Source organism: Bombina bombina, chromosome 5 (assembly GCF_027579735.1).
Source record: "Bombina bombina isolate aBomBom1 chromosome 5, aBomBom1.pri, whole genome shotgun sequence".
Taxonomy (NCBI): Eukaryota; Metazoa; Chordata; class Amphibia; order Anura; family Bombinatoridae; genus Bombina; species Bombina bombina.
In genome coordinates this window covers 683,041,684-683,057,904 of record NC_069503.1, presented here as the reverse complement: position 1 = coordinate 683,057,904, position 16,221 = coordinate 683,041,684, and the positions used below count along the sequence as shown (strand labels likewise).

Here is a 16,221-nt window from a genome sequence, read left to right as displayed (position 1 = left end):
AATTCAAATACATAGGCGTTGCTCATCTCCACACACGGGGGGAGAATCCTACATGCAAGGTACATGGAGTTAGACAAAGAGTCTAACTGTTAGTGACAGCAAGCTTGGTACTCAACAGTAGCACTGGCGGGAGGTACATATGATCCAAAGAAGGAGATACCTGTATAACGGAGCAGCATTCACTCTGAGGCTCTTCTTTAGGCACAGCATGGCAAACAAAACTGGCAATGGAAAGTGAACATTTACCTCCAGCAAGAGCCAGTACGCATTTCGTCCCTAATTGGAATCACATGGGGCTTCTTCCAGGACCAGTGCTACTGTTGAGCACTGAGCAGATCTTCCTGTGGCGGTAGAGGTATAGGGAGGAGAATGTAAGCACCACTAAAACTGGATGAGCACTGTGATCGTGTGAAGGAGCCATTGGTAATTTATGCAGCAATAATGATGTACTATGCGGATAAGTTGGCTGGTCTTTACTAGCGCTTTTATTTATATGATCTTGTGCCACAATACATGACAAGTGGCGTCATAAGGGCTAGCTGCATACTGGGCTAGAGTGCCGAATTTAGGCTTTATATATTAATGTTTATATAGCACGACAGTATTTTATATCAGTATATATGGTTGCCAAATAGGTGATGACATAGATCCCTATATGTGAACTTGCTCAGACAATACTCACTTGTATTCAGGTGAGGTCTCATGTTGGCTGAGGTGTTGTCTGTCACCTATAGGCAAGACACAGTTTATCTTGCAACTGCAAAAAATAAAATTCCTATGTAGGTGAGTAGCTCTGCTTTAGGATATTCTAACCATACATGTTGGTGCACTTGATTTATTTTTCTTTCACCAATTTATGTCTATTTTGTTCAAGGAAATGTGTAACAAATAATTTGGGATCTTTTCACCATCCTTTTTTATTTGTGATTTACCAGGCTGTCGCAAAAAAACTAAAAATATGTAATGTAGATAAATGACCTCCACTGCTCTATGCTGGTCTTTAATGTCAGGTCATTTAAAAAACAAAAAAAAACAAAACAGCCTTGCATGATCTCCTGGCAGTAAAACCATGCTGTCTTTGCAAATTTAATTTATTTTGAACATGATTCTTTCTTTTACAAAATAGCACACATTTTAATGTTATTGTTTGGCCATACTATGTTTACCATTTATTTCTAGCTCAGGCGTATTTTTCATACATTAGTGAGACATGTCAGCGATTAATGTCCTGTACATTCACTGCTACACTGTTTTGTAGTCTGTGTTCTTTTTAGCTTTTCTTTCAACATTGCAGCTGTTCACTGAAAACTTCATATGACCGGTATGTGATGAGTGTCTAAACAACAATTTATCAGAGTTTATAGATGAGCTGAACACGAAAATGACTGCGCATGTTAACTGTGGTTAGTAGGTTGTCATGCAAAATAATTTGTTTGTAGAAAAATGATCTAGGTCTGTTGTAATACTGGATATCATCATTCAGTGTAGTAAGCATTTCCATTGTAAACTGAAGCAGATAAGTAAGATAAGTGGGTTTGATTTTGGAGACAGTCTGCAAAAAATAAATATATATACTTGGCAGAGACAATACGGTTTAGCTGTATAAGTCCAGTAAACAACACACACACGCACACAAAAGAAACATAATCCCAGAATGTATTTATATTATACGCCCACACATAACTATATGTATATATGTGTATTCATGACACATATGGAGATCACACTTTTATTTTGATTCCTGTGAGTGGTTTGTGAAATATGATGGGAGGCGTCACACTAGACGCAACCTGGGGTGGGGCATGGATAGTTTGCCACGCTGATAAAACATGTATATAAAGCAGGTATGATTATGCATGGATATTGACCGATTGTTGGATTTTATGAGGCATTTGATAAAGGTGTCATTATGACATCGAAACATCACGTTATATGCTGTTAACGAGTTTTAACAGTTTAAATAAAAGCTATGTTCTAAGATTTTTTGCTAAATCTAATGAGCGCTTATCTGTGAATAATAAAAAAATATATATATATGTGTGTGTGTGTAGAGAGATACAGCCTGAGTTTGGTTATAATGCAACTGGCAAATGTCGCTATGCAGTGTATGTGCATAATTTTTTTAAATTCAGCATAACTTTAAAATCACCACTCTACTTTTGTGAGTACCAATTTTTAGTCTGTGGGAGATCAAATAATCCTCGAAAATTCCTGATATTTTTTTAGTAGAGCATCTAGTCACCTTTATTTAAGTGTTACTGATCCCTGAACCATTTTGTGTTTGTGAAAATCTTAAAAGATCAGAATGCCATAGATTAGAGTTAGGAAAACAAATGTTTTACAGCCTTATTAGAAATGCTTAAGTTGAACCCAAATAATCTGTATTTTTAATTAATTCAGCCCATTTACCCACACTCGTCCCCTTTCACTGCTTTCTCTGCACCTCTGTATAAGCAGACAGTAAGATTTTTAAAATTGTTTGTAGACATAGCACCCCTTTATTTCTGGAAGTTATCTTTCTCCACCTTAGGGGACTTGTTTGTGCAACTAGCACAGAAATTGGAGATAAAGTGTGACATTTTCATCTTGTATGCCTACCAAGACCTGCTTTTTTTTTACTTAATAGACAACATGATGGGTAGTGACTAGACCAGGGGTGTCCAAACTTTGCTCTCCAGAGGTTTTGGAACTACATTTCCGATGATGCTCAGCCAGCATTTTATCTAGCTGAGCTTCATGGGAAACCTCTAAAGAGCAAAGTTTGGACACCCCTGGACTAGACATTTCCTTCAGTTTATTGATTTGCTCTTCAATGTTATTCTTTAATCCAACGCTTTACTGCCACGTTCATCTTGGTTCTGTTCTTAGCTGACACTATGGCCTCTATGTATCAAGCTGTCTACTTACCTGCATTCGCCGTCCCAATACGCTCGCCTACCATCGCCGCCGCGGACCTGAATACGTTCGCCAAAGTTATCAAGAAAGCTGTCAAGAAGCTGCGCACCAAGTACGGTGCGATGAGCAGCGGACTGTTGTTAACTGACAGTCATCGATCTCGCTGCTCATCGGCTTCTTTGCAGCTTTCTTGCTAGCCTGTCACTAAGCACCCACACTAAACTATACTGTTTCACCCCATAAACCGCCGCTCCCGGAGGCCCCCGCACCTAAATAAAGTTATTACCCCCTAAACCGCCGCTCCTGGACCCCGCCGCAACTATAATAAATATATTAACCCCTAAACCGCCACTCCCGGAACCCGCCGCCACCTACATTATACCTATTAGCCCCTAATCTGCCGCCCCCTATATTAAACTTATTAACCCCTAAACCTAAGTCTAACACCAACACCCCCCTAAATATTATTTAAATAAATCTAAATACATATTACAATTATTAACTAAATTATTCCTATTTAAAACTAAATACTTACCTATAAAATAAACCCTAAGCTAGCTACAATATAACTAATAGTTACATTGTAGCTATTTTAGGATTTATTTTTATTTTACAGGCAACTTTGTATTTATTTTAACTAGGTACAATAGCTATTAAATAGTTAATAACTATTTAATAGCTACCTAGTTAAAATAACTACAAAATTACCTGTAAAATAAAACCTAACCTAAGTTACAAATACACCTAACACTACACTATCATTAAATTAATTTAAAAAAATTACTACAATTACCTAAAATTAAATACAATTAAATAAACTAAACTATAGTACAAAAAACAAACACTAAATTACAGAAAATAAAAAAAATACAACAAGTTTAAACTAATTACACCTAATCTAAGCCTCCCAAAATAATAAAATGCCCTACCCTATACTAAATTACAAAATAATCAGCGCTTTTACCAGCCCTTAAAAGCGCTTTTTGCGGGGCATTGCTCCAAAGTAATCAGCTCTTTTACCTGTAAAAAAAAATACAACCCCCCCCCCAACATTACAACCCACACACCCCTACTCTAAAACCCACCCAAACCCCCCTTAAAAAAAACTAACACTAACCCCCTGAAGATCACCCTACCTTGAGCCGTGTTCACCCAGCCGGGCCGAATTCTTCATCCATGCGGGGAAGAAGAGGTCCTCCATCCGGCCGAAGTCTTCATCCAAGCGGCGTCTTCTATCTTCAATCATCCGGAGCGGAGCCATCTTCCATCCAGCCGACGCGGAGCCATCTTCTTCCAACGACGTCCTAACACCAAATGCCTGGTCCTTTAAATGACGTCATCCAAGATGGCGTCCCTCGAATTCCGATTGGCTGATAGGATTCTATCAGCTAATCGGAATTAAGGTAGGAAAAATCCGATTGGTTGATTTAATCAGCCAATCGGATTGAAGTTCAATCCGATTGGCTGATTGGATCAGCCAATAGAATGCGGTTTAGGGGTTAAACATTTAATTTAGTTGCGGCGGGGTCCGGGACCCGCAGTATAGGGGTTAATAACTTTAATATAGGTGGCGGCGGTATAGGGGGCGGCAGATTAGGGGTTAATAGGTATAATGTAGGTGGCGGCGGGGTCCGGGAGCGGCGATTTAGAGGTTAATAACTATTATATAGGTGGCGGGTGTTAAGACTCGGGGTACATGTTAGGGTGTTAGGTGCAGACATCTCCCTTAAAAATCAATGGGATATCGGGCAGCAGCGAACATGAGCTTTCGCTGCTGTCAGACTCCCATTGATTCCTATGGGATCCGGCGCCTCCAGGGCGGCAGATTGAAAACCAGGTACGCTGGGCCGGAATAGTGCAGAGCGTACCTGCTAGTTATTTGATAACTAGCAAAAGTAGTCAGATTGTGTCCCGAACTTGCATTCGGCACATCTGGAGTGACGTAAGAATCGATTTGTGTCGGACTGAGACCGGCGGATCATAGCTTACGTCACTATATTCTACTTTTGCCGGTCTCTAGCCTTTGATAACTATGGCGAATCAGCCTTGCCACAAATACGCTGCTGAATTCCAGCGCATTTGCGGTTGATGGCTTGATAACTAGAGGCCTATACCTTCTCAGTAATTGTTACAGATGAGACTCTTAGACCATTTTATTCTTTGTTTTTCAGATCTAATGTATGTTTTACTCTCTTATTATGTCACGTCATTTCTTGATTGTACCGATGTGCTATCATTTTCTTCTTTTAAGATGATAGTTTTAACATATACTACCATTATATGTACCATTATACATATTTCCACAAATTTGGTTATGGTGTGGGGTCCCTCACATTTCTTCATATAACTGCTAAAATAGTCACATGTCTCCTTTTGAAAAAAATTTTTTTAACATGGAAAGAAATTCACCAAGTAGTAATTAACCAAAAAAATTGCCCTTAAGACTCCTTTTTATTTTTGAAATGGCACAATACTACTTGGCACTATCAAAATACAAAATTTTACACAAATCTAGTAACAGAAATAATTCCTTGATTGACCACTATGGGCTAGATTACTAGTGAAGCGCTAAGTGTAGCACACAAGCAATAAGCCGTGTATGTATTATGAGTTGTAAGTAAACCCGTTCGATTGAGCGCAATCTAATTTAACACGCATCAGGTTAGCGTGACTACAAAGCTCTGGTTAACTGTTACACGAGACAAAAAAGTTGGATAAAAAAACTGAAAAATACATTTAACAGTAGAGTTACACTCATAGCACTGTCTGTTTATACATATACCTGTATATCTATTCCAATAGATATGTATTTTACATGACCATTATCGGCTCTGGAAAAAATAGAGAGACCACTGCAAAATGATCAGTTTCTCTGGTTTACACAATGCCTTCCTATATTCTTCACATAGAAAATAATGTACTTTTTATTATTAAATATATATTTCTATATACAGCTCTGGAAAAAAATTAAGAGACCACTGCAAAATGATCAGTTTCTCTAGTTTTACTATTTATAGATATGTGTTTGCGTAAAATTAACATTTTTTATTTTTCTTTAAACTACATTTCTCCCAAATTCCAAATAAAAATATTTATTGGCAGAAAATGACAATTGGTCTTGCAGTGTTTTCAGACCGCTACTAAATGCAAATAAAACAAGTTCATATTATTTTTTAGAGAACACAATACTAAAGTTTTAACTTGGCAATAACCGCCAAGGTTATCCTGGAAGAAAACTTGCTTCCTTCTGCTCTGACAATGTTCCCCAACTCCGAGGATAGATTTTTCCCATGCTCAATGTCACACAACCCATTGAAAACCTCTGGAATATGATCAAGATGGATGGTCACAAGCCATCAAACAAAGCCGACCTGCTTCAAGATTTGCACCAGGAATGGCATAAAATCAGGATTATTCCACCAAATATTGATTTCTGAACTCTTGCTAAGTTTAAACATTAGTATTGTGTTGTTTAAAAATGAATATTAACTTGTTTTCTTTGCATTAATCGAGGTCTGAAAACACTGCATCTTTTTTGTTATTTTGACCATTTGTCATTTTCTGCAAATAAATGACAATATTTTTATTTGGAATTTGGGAGAAATCTTGTCAGTAGTTTATAGAATAAAACAAATATGTTAATTTTACTCAAACACATAACCATAAATAGTAAAACGAAAGAAACGGATAATTTTGAAATATTACCCATAAAATTTAAAAAATAAAAAATTATTAAACATAATATAAAATATTCTAAATAATCCATATAATACATCTATATATTTTACAGTATGTTTAATCTTTTTTATTTATTTACTAAATATATATACTGTATATATCTGAAACTGTACATATAAAATACATTTGCATCTTGTGACCGGGCTTGGTTACGTTTTTGCTCTCCATTTCCGCATTCCCGACTGTGTGGCGACGGAAACATTTCTGGTTCACTGGTGTCTGGGTCCTAGGAGGTGGTGAGTGCCTCAGCCATTGGGGGTTGTAAGGTGCTGTTTATATTTTTCTTATTGGTCCATTTTTTCATCATACCAGTATGGAGGATTCTGATTTTTTGGAGACATCTCTGATTCAGATTCTACTTCTTGTGAAGAATATGAATTGGCACGGTGATACATGCCCATCAGTTATGTTCCGAACGCCGTTTCAGAGTGCTCCGTTCCTTCGGATTCGGGGTCCACTGAGCCTTCCGCCTCTGGGGATTCTGTTTCTCGCGAGGCATGTTCCCTACAACCGTCCCTTACTACGCATGCAGGTGACCCAAACACTGCTTATCCTTCTCTGGAAGGTGGCTTCCGCATGGCCATATCCTTCGCGCTGGCGCATTTACATCTCCCAGGAGTGTGTTTACAATATTGTCCATGTTCTGTTAACCAGGGCTCGTCAGGCGTGGAATCGCCTGGTCCAGTTCAGCCTTCTGGAGGAGCGAATACCCCTGAGGCTTCAGGGGGGCAACCTTTGGGTCCAGGGTCCTCATTTGCCCCGGTTGGGGCAAGTTTTGCTTTTCGTTATAGACTGGCGCTCCTTCGTGTGCTACTGAGGCACGTTTTGGCGATGCTGGAGGATCCCACTCTTAACAGGGTATTCTAAGTCTTCCTCTTCAAATGGCATGCACGATTAGACATAAGGGGATGAAGTAATCTTCTTATCGTCTTCTTTTATTTGAGTATCCTTTCCAGTTCTGAGCTTGGAAGTATCGGATCCCTGTTGGGCTGGTCCTGCAGGGGTGTCCGTTCTTCCTGGGCGATAACTTGCGGGTTGCCCTATCTTTTATTTTAATCCGGTTAGGATGGATTTTATTTGATTTTTAAAGCTCATGTTTGTTATTATATTTCATTTGGAAATGTTCTTCTCTGTAATTGATACTTTCGATTTTGTGGTCATAGAAGTTTTTTTTTTCCAAGAGTGAGGATATGTTTTTGTCCTATGTTTGTCTGTTTGTTTATCTCTCCCTTCTAGGGGGTGACTTGTGTGGCCATTGACAGTTCTGGGTGCCCTTTGCTTCAGGCTGGTCCTGACTGAGTACAGATCCTTCTGGCGCCCGTTGTGCCTGGCTGGTCCGGCTGGGGCACCAAGTGGTTCTCACTACAAATTGTGTTGTTTTCCTTGTTCTTCGTTACAAGTTACAGCTAGCATTCTAAGAGGACACAATGGTCCTTGGTTTGCCTAGGGGCATGGGGGATTGTAGCAGTCCTCATTGGCCTTTTTAAATTTAGTCAGCCGGGGCCTTGCTGAGATCCGCTACAACACATCAGTTGCTTCCCAATTTCTGTGGGAACTAGCATACCCTCCTCCATGGAGGTGGTTGGAGGTTCAGAGGATTTTAGGTCCTTCATTCCGCCAGTTCCTGGTGGACTTGCCTTTTTATATTCTCTTCCTTCGGGCCAAGGCTGTCTGGACCTTGTCCTTTTTTTCTTGGCGGCTTTTGGCCATTTAAGTTAGAAAGTTGGGTGCCTTGCGGCTCTTTCTGCTTCCGGGAGTTAGTCATTTCCATATTGGGGACAATAGACTGTGTTGTCTCCTTCTTTCCACTGCTAGCTTTCGCTTCAGATCTTCCGCCAGGGCTTGGGATGCTCTGCATTCTTCTCTCTTGGGTGTGGTCCTACGGAAAGATAATTTGAGAGAATTATGGAGATTAGTCTATTTCTAAACTTTTTTGGGTGTTCTCATAAATATTCCCTTGGACTTCGGGAGTGTTGTCCAATGTGCCTTGGGCTCTAGAGAGGATACGTTGCTTTGTCATTGCCTTGCTCCTTTTTGGTAGGGAGTTTGTCTCCTACTAGGGGTGTTCTCCTCCCTTTTGGGCTAGGAATTTTACTAGTGAGTCCTGTACCCGTTTTCCGGGTTAGCCCGGATCACATTCCCCGTGATGTCTGCTCTGTTTCAGACGGGGTATATATGGGGGGTATAGTTTGTTTTAGAACAGCCCCGGGTCCAGTGTTCTTGTCACTGATCCTTCTTGGATGTTGGAGACTTATGTTCCTGTGGACTGTTCAGGACAGGGTTCTTGTCTCTGAATCTTTTTGGAAGGTCTGGAGATTGTATGACCCTGTTGGACTGGTTCTGGACAGAATGTGCTTCCTTTTTGGTGAGGGAGTTTTTCTCTGTTGCAATCAACAGTTGTGTCCGAATGATTCGCCATTCAGTCCTGGACTTTGATTCAGGCTACGTCTTCCTTATGTCATTGTGGGCATGTGTGCTGTTTTATGTCTGTTCTCTCTCCTTTGGGGGGGGGGGGCTGGACTACTTCAGTACCGGTTGGTGCTCAGAGGTGGGGTTTTCCTCTCTCTGGAGGGTTGTTTTCCTGCCCTGCGTGCGGGAGGTCGGAGCAAGTAACTTTTATTTATGTTATGCAGTGGGCAGCATCTTGCGGCTCTGTGGCTTGTCCTGTTCCGACTTTTGGAAAGTTTCCCTGTTGAAAAGGACAAGGGTATTGTGCCAGGATTTCCAAAGGGGATCTATTTGTGCTTTTTCTATACCAAGTCCTAGGGGTTCTCCTTGGGAGTGCCCTTAATTCGGAAGAGCGGATTTGGTTGGCACCCGAGCTCTGTGTGTGTGGGGGGGTGAGCTCCTCTCATTTTCCATTTCCCAAGGGGTTTGGGATCACCTTGTTCCCCTTGTTTTCAGACATGCCTATTGCTTGGACTGGTCTGATGCTTGGAGCAGGATCTAAAATCTGTTTGCTCTGCCTCCTTTGGGGGCTCTGTTTATCTTCCACGTTCATTTCTTGTGGGAAGGTCTGGCTGCATTCTTGGGATTCGTCTTTGGATGACGGTAGAGTGCAGTGTTTTGGCGCTTCAGGTGTCGACGTCAGGTGTTCGCATAAATAAGCTTGGAGCGCGAGGCTTAGGGTTTCTAAATATATAGATATTCTGAGCTGCTGTTCAGCAGTTTTTGGAGACCTTTGTCTTCGGTTGTTTCCAGGGTGTGGACACACTCTGCTTAGGGAAGATTCTCTTCTCTGTTCAGACTCTAGGATTTTTGATCCCTTGGATGCTGTGCAGACTGGGGTTTGGGTCTGCCTCCCTTTGTTTTTGCTGGATCGGTTGTGTTCTTGTTAGCTTGGCCCTGGTTTTCGGGTTTTCGCTTGGTATCCTTGGGGCTCGTTTGTGCTCTACTTTGTGGTTCCCTGGAGTCCTTTATTGGATGTCTTATCCGTGTCCTTTCTCCTTTTTGGTATAATTCGGTGGTTTAACACTTCTCTAGTAAGGGGTGTGTTGTTGTGGGACCGACTGTCGGGTGACGGTGTCTCTTCTGAGGCTAGTTTGGCTCAGTCGAGTTTAGTTCCTGCGATCTCTAGCAAGGTTATGGACTTCTGCGGGTCAGTGTCCTTGGGCCTTTTCCTTTTTTCCTTTTTTCTTGGCTTTGGACGAAGCTGGGTTTTGTTTGGGTAGGAGTTTTCAGGCATGGTGCCCTCAGAATTGGCCGCCTCTTTGTACCCTCCAGTTTTAGCATTCAGTGTCCTCTATAGCTTGGGTATTGTTTTCCCAAAAGTAATGAATGCAGCTGTGGACTCTTTCCGTTTATGAAGAAAAACTTAAATTATGCTTACCTGATAATTTTCTTTTCTTCAGACGGAAAGAGTCCACAGCTCCCCGCCATATTTTTCTGTGGGGCATCTGTTATTTTTGTTCTTCTGGCACCTTTTCACCCTGATATTTCTCCTACTGTTCCTTGTCCCTCGGCAGAATGACTGGGGGAAGTGGAAGGGGTATTTAAGCCTTTGGCTGGGGTGTCTTTGCGTAGTCCTGGTGGCCAGGCTCTGAATTCCCAAAAGTAATGAATGCAGAAAAGAAAATTATCAGGTATGCATAATTTGATTTTTGGAGTTAGTACCTGTAAAAATATTTCCATGAATGAAGTCATCTTGTAGATATTTACATTCCATACATTGTGTGCTTTTAGGAACTATAGACGGTGTATGTATGTAGTTAACTTTGGGTTGGGGGTTGTTTAGTCCTGATAACTAAAGAATGGCATTTTTATTTAGTTCCGACAAAAAAATGTCTTGCTTATTTAGGCCTATGGTATGTTACCTATTTAAGGGCTGTGATAGCTGAGGGATTAAGAAAGTATCTGCATGTTTTGTATCTGTATGCTCAGGAGACATGGGGCATTCCTAATTACCACATTTTTTTTTTCTCTTTGCTCAATATTGTACTCCATAATATTTAAAAATGAACATGAAATATTTTTTTTCTTTAAAAAATAAAGTTTATTTATTACTCACCTCTGTGATTGAATATTTGCCTACCAAAGTAAGACTTGATTGTACCATTGAGGGTTTACAGTTGGCGAATAAAACTCATAAAATCTTACTGTACATAGACGCTGCATTTCTTGTTTCTCACAAAACCTCAATCTTCTATTCCTGCGGGCTTCTGTAAAGAATGGTGGAGGGGGCGGGAGGAGTATTAGCCACTTTGCCTCTGAAACGCAGCTCAAAGGGATCAGAGGAGTATCTACGGATACGGTGGGGACAGGCTGGAAAATTTCTCCAAGTTTATCAGATCTGGAGCAGATCGGCACAAGAAGTTTGTTACCTGGACACTGTAACACAGACAAGGTCTTAAAAATATCACAATATTACTTATACTTTACTTGTTAGTTGATACTACTTACAACCGTTTCCATGACTGTATGATTAGAACAGCAATAATCTGAATCCAGTGCTCGTGAAGACAGGGGAGCTGCCCATTCACCCAAAAGTAGATCAGAATGTATGAACACAGCACATAAAATGATCAATTTATTTTATTAGGACATCAAAGTTACAGCGACGTTTCGGGGTTAACACCCCTTAATCATGCAACCGTTTCCATGGCAATATAGATTGCCACTTTATCAGTGCACTGATTATCTTTGATACTCTGTTACGGCCAAGTTATACCTTCAATCATGTGAGTACACCAGCCTATTAGGCATCAGAGAACTCCGATCATGTGACATCCCTCTGTTTACACAGAACTAAATAGGAACATAGACTATTCAACCTCGTAATTCCATAAGGTATTTTACTCTAGCAATCATTTATGAAAAAGAGAGAACGTCCCTAATATGTGAACTTTTCTTCTGTTACGCATATTTTATCACAGTATTTTATTATTGTTTTCTTATTATTATCTGATTAAACCCAATCATTAATTTTATTTTGTGTGTACTTCCATATTAACCTTGCTCCTGTATTTGGAGCGCTAGCCATACATTCTTTTGTATTTCTGATATTTGTTTCTCTGCTTTAGAGGGGCAGATTCTTTAGCTTGGCATATAAGTTATTCCACTTTTTAGCGCTACTTACAGGGAGTGCAGAATTATTAGGCAAGTTGTATTTTTGAGGATTAATTTTATTATTGAACAACAACCATGTTCTCAATGAACCCAAAAAACTCATTAATATCAAAGCTGAGTAGTTTTGGAAGTAGTTTTTAGTTTGTTTTTAGTTATAGCTATTTTAGGGGGATATCTGTGTGTGCAGGTGACTATTACTGTGCATAATTATTAGGCAACTTAACAAAAAACAAATATATACCCATTTCAATTATTTATTTTTACCAGTGAAACCAATATAACATCTCAACATTCACAAATATACATTTCTGACATTCAAAAACAAAACAAAAACAAATCAGTGACCAATATAGCCACCTTTCTTTGCAAGGACACTCAAAAGCCTGCCATCCATGGATTCTGTCAGTGTTTTGATCTGTTCACCATCAACATTGCGTGCAGCAGCAACCACAGCCTCCCAGACACTGTTCAGAGAGGTGTACTGTTTTCCCTCCTTGTAAATCTCACATTTGATGATGGACCACAGGTTCTCAATGGGGTTCAGATCAGGTGAACATGGAGGCCATGTCATTAGATTTTCTTCTTTTATACCCTTTCTTGCCAGCCACGCTGTGGAGTACTTGGACGCATGTGATGGAGCATTGTCCTGCATGAAAATCATGTTTTTCTTGAAGGATGCAGACTTCTTCCTGTACCACTGCTTGAAGAGGGTGTCTTCCAGAAACTGGCAGTAGGACTGGGAGTTGAGCTTGACTCCATCCTCAACCCGAAAAGGCCCCACAAGCTCATCTTTGATGATACCAGCCCAAACCAGTACTCCACCTCCACCTTGCTGGCGTCTGAGTTGGACTGGAGCTCTCTGCCCTTTACCAATCCAGCCACGGGCCCATCCATCTGGCCCATCAAGACTCACTCTCATTTCATCAGTCCATAAAACCTTAGAAAAATCAGTCTTGAGATATTTCTTGGCCCAGTCTTGACGTTTCAACTTGTGTGTCTTGTTCAGTGGTGGTCGTCTTTCAGCCTTTCTTACCTTGGCCATGTCTCTGAGTATTGCACACCTTGTGCTTTTGGGCACTCCAGTGATGTTGCAGCTCTGAAATATGGCCAAACTGGTGGCAAGTGGCATCTTGGCAGCTGCACGCTTGACTTTTCTCAGTTCATGGGCAGTTATTTTGCGCCTTGGTTTTTCCACACGCTTCTTGTGACCCTGTTGACTATTTTGAATGAAACACTTGATTGTTCGATGATCACGCTTCAGAAGCTTTGCAATTTTAAGAGTGCTGCATCCCTCTGCAAGATATCTCACTATTTTTTACTTTTCTGAGCCTGTCAAGTCCTTCTTTTGACCCATTTTGCCAAAGGAAAGGAAGTTGCCTAATAATTATGCACACCTGATATAGGGTGTTGATTTCATTAGACCACACCCCTTCTCATTACAGAGATGCACATCACCTAATATGCTTAATTTTGTAGTAGGCTTTCGAGCCTATACAGCTTGGAGTAAGACAACATGCGTAAAGAGGATGATGTGGTCAAAATACTAATTTGCCTAATAATTCTGCACTCCCTGTATATTGGTTTTTCCATATTTATTTTTTCACATCAGATATATTAAACATTGAACATCAACATGACATAGTAACTAGGCTTTGATAAACTTGCCCATTCTGATGGCAAGAAAGTAAACTTAAATATTTAGGGGCATATCTGACCCCACCTGTAATGGAATCCTCCGTTACTTTTGTACTTGGAGAGGACTGCAGGCCAGCCTCCTCCCCACTGACTATGGACCCTGGAACTTGAGGGCTGTTACAAACTTAGAGTACCCTTGTTGGGGGGAGGGGTTTTGTTTTGGTGGGCCTGTTGGGATACCTTCCTAGCCAGTGAGTGCACTGGAGACAGAAATCCATCCCCCTCCTTTGTTTTGTTGTGTTCAGCCATGTTTGGAAGTGCACTGAGGACTGGAGCCCTTTTCCCTCCTGATAATTGTCGCCCGTGTCTAGTTTGTTTTCCCCATTGACTATCCCAGAGGGGTGGGGGGTAGAGGGGAACTGAGTGCAAAATATGAGGCTGTCTGCAAAGAAAAGCCTGGTGATGAACTGTTTGTGGTTCAGTGAATCTATTGTATGCTAATTAAACTGATGCAGTGTAGATACCTGTGTGTTGTTGCAATAAAGGTGTGTCTGTTTTTACCCTCAAACAGTTCAGTCTTGTCTAATGTTCTAGGGAAGTCTTCTCAGTTTTGTGGATCAGTTGGTGTTTAGCAGGAGGAAGCCTACTTTAGCGGGTATATCTAGTTGGGATACTGAGATTCGCTACACCATCTATGGACTATTTGTTTAAATTCAGATATAAATCTTTTCAACTAAATATTGTATCAGATTTGTCTGCTTGAAGGTCCAAAAATGTTTGTGACTTTTTAGGATTAATACCGTTACAATGAATGTTTTACCACATGTTCTGTATATCCTTCAGGCCTTACCTTTTACATATCCTTCCTAAAATTTTGCAGCTGTTTTAAAGTCACATTTATAATTTTATTTGGGACAAAAAACATACTGGGTTCATTAAAAAAATAAGCCTCTATCAGGTGGACTTGGGGTACCAAAATTTAAAAATTTCCACAGACAATTTTTCCTCAGAGAATCGTTGATTGATTTATAATTTATAACTCTAAAATATGGGTTCAACTGGAGCATGATATACACTTGATGTGTTCACTTAGGGGTGCAATGTTGGACATCAAAAGTTAAGAGCCTGTTATTATCCACTGAGAATACAATGAATATAAAGAAATGTATGCCGTGTAGGAGAAGACTTTATAAATTTCCTCATATCACATTTTGCTTCTCTCCTTTGACTCCTCTTATTGATCGTGTAGATTTTCCTCTTGGATTATGTTAGTAAATAGCTGAAAGACAATTTTAGAACGTTGGGATTTATCAATCTTGTACTGAAACAAACATTTTTACTCAACAGGAACAGGAAGCTATTGGCATAGGGCTTTTTAAAGAAATGATATCCATATGATCAATTATGCTATTCCAATGTGTCAGATAGATGTACGCTTCTTAGACAGTATATGAGAAACTGTGCACCGCTGACAAAACAGTAAGACATCTTTCCCAAATATATAATTTGCTTCAACAAACTGGCTCGGGTTCATTGCACAGAGAGGCAGGTGCGATAGAATCCTCAAAAATGTTTATTAGGATTTTACTGGTTGATCCTCGTATATGGTTGTTCAGTAAACACTCTAAATCACTATCTACTTCACAAAACAACTGTTTAATATTATTTGTTATGTTGCAAAATATAAATTGGTCAGGAGTTGGAAATCAACTGAGATACCTACCATTGCAATATGGAGATATATAGCATTCTATGGGGCATTTAAACTATGCTTACATTTATGAGCTAGTTTAAATTTAATAAAAAATCATGTTTCTTTCTAATGGTGGGTAGAGTCCACAATTCATTACTGTTGGGAATTCATCTCATGGCCACCAGGAGGAGGCAAAGACACCCTACAACAAGATCTTTAATATCCCTCCTAGTTCCCTGACCCTACCAGTATTTTCTTTGCCTAGTCAAGGAGGCAGGTAAAGATAGAGGTGCTCTTCATTTTCTTTAAGACTACAGGGATATTAATCCCAAAAGTTCCCTCAATGGGTAGTTCCTGGAAGAGAGGGACATAGGAGAGTACTGGCTATGCAATGTAAATCTTCTGTCTGGAATTGTAGTCACAAGCTTGCCACTGGGACAGTTCCTCCTGTTGGGCCAAGAAAGTCTACTTCCTTAGTATCTCCTCTACTGTAGGTTACAGTACTGGATGGCCAATCTACTATATCTTTGTGTTGTATTCAGGGTAAGATCAGTGGCATGGGCAGCTACAGGGGTCTTACAGAAGTAGCTTCATCTCTCCTTGTTCTTTATTTTAAATTGCTTACCATGGTTAAATAATAGTTATCTTTTATACTCTTACTACTTACCTCAGTCCAACAGTTTCATTAATGATAA

The 16,221-nt window shown here is 40.1% G+C and overlaps 1 protein-coding gene across 1 annotated transcript in view; it reads left to right on the top strand.

The window, feature by feature from the left end:
• The window catches only part of WRNIP1 (WRN helicase interacting protein 1), a 359,165-nt gene that overhangs the window by 182,097 nt on the left and 160,847 nt on the right, over positions 1–16,221 (top strand). The gene's annotated exons all lie outside the window — the stretch shown is intronic.